At 31.4% G+C, this 3,770-nt stretch overlaps 2 long non-coding RNA genes across 3 annotated transcripts; both read left to right on the top strand.

Annotated features, from left to right (window-relative positions):
- The first annotated feature begins 234 nt into the window (after positions 1-234).
- LOC115184280 (uncharacterized) lies at positions 235-3,770 on the top strand. 2 transcript variants are annotated; one of them, XR_003874254.1, is made up of 3 exons: positions 235-618; positions 3,178-3,367; positions 3,742-3,770. It is a non-coding gene; the product is annotated as an uncharacterized LOC115184280 (long non-coding RNA). The 2 variants fall into 2 exon arrangements; XR_003874253.1 differs by having other exon boundaries at positions 3,314-3,367; positions 3,742-3,769.
- On the top strand, positions 717-1,336 carry LOC115184277 (uncharacterized). The gene is made up of 2 exons (XR_003874250.1): positions 717-1,169; positions 1,228-1,336. It is a non-coding gene; the product is annotated as an uncharacterized LOC115184277 (long non-coding RNA).

Here is a 3,770-nt window from a genome sequence, read left to right as displayed (position 1 = left end):
CCTGGTTCCTCTCTAGGTTTCTAATCTCCACCCGGCACAGCCAGAACAGGACAGGTCCACCCCTCAGAGCCTGGTTCCTCTCTAGGTTTTTTCCTAGGTTCCTGCCTTTCTAGGGAGTTTTTCCTTGCCACTGTGCTTCTACAGCTGCATTGCTTGCTGTGTGGGGTTTTAGGCTGGGTTTCTGTACAGCACTTTGTGACGTCAGCTGATGTAAGAAGGGCTTTATGAATAAATGTGATTGATCCCTCACTTTGTATTTGTTGTTTGTTTTCAGCTGGGTTTGAACAAACATCATAACACTGAGGGTGGGGTTTTTGGTTAAGGTAGTCTAAGAGTCACTTTTTGATTTTGGTTAGTCGTTTTGCGCGTCTTGTAGGTGGATAAATTTTATTGAAAGGCGTGATTGACTCTCATGAATGGCAGTGGAAAAACGAGTCCCGCAAGTTAGAAACAAATTCCAAGTCTCATTTTCCGTCATCGTACAAAACCCCTCTCTGCCCAGGAGTTGATCATCTTTAGTTCTCAGAAAGAGAGGTGAAGTTATTGATGCGTACTTTCTCATCTGAGTAGTCCACAAACCGCAGGTTCTTGCTGAAACAACGTCTCTGATATTCTCAGGTAAGAAGTAGCTTCAGTGAATTTGATTGTAATGTTTGCTTGTTCAAATTGTATTTATATTGTTCTTCCTATTTTGTAGACATTAGTGGTCCTAGACCTAAATATGCAATTGAAAGCTCTATCTGTTATTAATGGGACACAATAGGTATAAACCCATAGATGTAGGCTAACTGTTGCCATCTGTTATTAATGGGATGCTATAGGTATAAACCTATAGATGTAGGTTAACTGTTGCCATCTGTTATTAATGGGATGCTATAGGTATAAACCCATAGATGTAGGTTAACTGTTGCCATCTGTTATTAATGGGATGCTATAGGTATAAACCCATAGATGTAGGCTAACTGTTGCCATCTGTTATTAATGGGATACTATAGGTATAAACCCATAGATGTAGGCTAACTGTTGCCATCTGTTATTAATGGGAAGCTATAGGTATAAACCTATAGATGTAGGTTAACTGTTGCCATCTGTTATTAATGGGATGCTATAGGTATAAACCCATAGATGTAGGTTAACTGTTGCCATCTGTTATTAATGGGATGCTATAGGTATAAACCCATAGATGTAGGTTAACTGTTGCCATCTGTTATTAATGGGATGCTATAGGTATAAACCCATAGATGTAGGTGATTGCTTGACGGGATATTTTTAAAGCGGTGCAGAATTGTTGTTGTAGCTTCACCAGGGCCAATCAAATTCACAATTTAGAGACAGAGAGAAAGATAGAGAGATGGGGAGAGAGAGAGAGAGAGAGAGAGAGATGAAAGGGAGTGTGGTCGGCACAGGAGGGGAGAAAGAAACAGGTTGGACCCACTTCCACTTAAATTGGTTAAGATAATTCCCACCCTGAATAAGATTAAAATTACCACACTGAATCAATGACTTTAAGATAACTTACACACTGAATAACTGACTTCAGATAATCCTGGCTGGATCACAACTGGCCCGTGAGTGGGAGTCCCACTCGTCCGAGTTTGGCCGGTGTAGGCCGTCATTGTAAATAATAATTATTCTAACTGACTTGCCTAGTTAAATAAAGGTTTCCTTAAAATAAACTGTATATAGGGAATAGGGTGCCTAAGCAGTGCACTATACTGTCTATATGGAATAGGGTGCCTAAGTAGTGTGCTATACTTGTAGAAGGTTAAATAAATGATCGTAATGATAATGATAATAATAAAATTAATAATAATTACATTAATAATAATAACGATAATGATAATAAAAATAACAATGATAATAATAATGATAATAATGATAATAATAATGATAATAATGATAATAATTATAATAATAACGATAATGATAATAACAATGATGATATCAATAATGATAATAATACTAATAATGATGTAATAATAATAATAATGATATTAATAATGATGATAATAATAATAATAATGATAATAATAATAATAATGATGATATTAATAATAATAATAATGCTATTAATAATGATGATAATAATAATAATAATGATAATAATTATAATAATAACAATAATGATAATAACAATGATGTTAATAATAATGATAATTATAGTAATAACGATAACGATAATGATCATGATCATCATCATTATTATTAATATTATTATGATAATGATATTGATAATAATGATAATAATAATGATAAAAATAATGATAATAATGATAATAATGATAATAATGATAATAATAATGATGATAATAATTATAATGATAATAATAATAATGATGATGATGATGATGATGATGATAATAATGAGGATGATAATGATGAAACTAATTATAATAATAATGATAATAACAATGATGATATCAATAATAATAACAATACTAATAATGATGTAATAATAATAATGATGATAATTATAATAATGATATTAATAATGATAATGACAATAATAATAGTGATGATGATAATAATAATAATGATAATGATGATGAATAAATAATAATAAGAATGATAATAAGAATGATTATAATAATAATGATAATAACGATAATGATAATATTAATAATAGTGATGATAATAATAATAATAATAATAATAAGAATGATAATAACAATGATTATAATAATAATGATAATAACGATAATGATAATATTAATAATAGTGATGATAATAATAATAATAATAATAATAATAGTAATAATAATAATTCTGATAATAATAATGAAGATAATGATAACGATGATAATATTGATAATAATATTAAAAGTAATAATAGCAATAATAATAATGTTAACAATAATAATATTAATAATAATAATACTGTAATAACAATCCTAATAATAACAGCGATAACATTAATGAAAATAATAATAATAGCGATAATAATAATAATGATAACAGTAATATTAATAATAATAATGATAATAATGATGATAATAAGTATAATAGTAATAATAATAATACTATTAATAATAATACAGTAATCTACAGTGAAAGCAGAGCAGAGGGCTGAAGACATTGGAAGCAGGCTGAAAAGACACCTACTGGTAAACACATAAGGGACACTGTTAATACAACTGGAAGTATTATGGGATTGCTAATGACATCATCCTTCAACAGCTGTTAATGGAAGATCCAATGGGGTTCATTGATGATTGATGTTGTGTGTGTGTAATGACATCATCCTTCAACAGCTGTTAATGGAAGATCCAATGGGGTTCATTGATGATTGATGTTGTGTGGTTCACCTCTACAGAGACATAAAAGGACATGGATATGAAGCCTCTGATGATTCTCCTCCTGCTAGCAGGTAATACACTGTGTGTGTGTGTGTGTGTGTGTGTGTGTGTGTGCGTGTGTCTGTGTGTGTGTGTGTGTGTCTGTGTGTGTGTCTGTGTGTGTGTCTGTGTGTGTGTTCCTTAGTCGTTAACCTTTCATTGGGTTAAAACGTTCTATATCTCTTAAGGGGATGCACAGCCACATTCGAACCACTACAGCCAGAAAAAAGGGTTATGTCCTTATCAGCCTATAGATGTTAATTTCATACCCCTGTTGTTGCAGCACATTTCCTGTTCAGCAGGAAATGCAAACTTGTTGTGTATTAAAGGTTTAAAAAAATACTTCTCAAGTAAATTTCCTATTTAAAATGTCAGACTTAATGTTGTTACTACACTCCTGCTGCAGCTGTCACCACCACCACTCCTGTAGCAGCT

The sequence above is a fragment of the Salmo trutta genome, unplaced genomic scaffold, assembly GCF_901001165.1.
Source record: "Salmo trutta unplaced genomic scaffold, fSalTru1.1, whole genome shotgun sequence".
Lineage (NCBI taxonomy): Eukaryota > Metazoa > Chordata > Actinopteri > Salmoniformes > Salmonidae > Salmo > Salmo trutta.
Note: the sequence above shows the minus strand (reverse complement) of the source record. Positions and strands in the feature narration are given on the sequence as shown.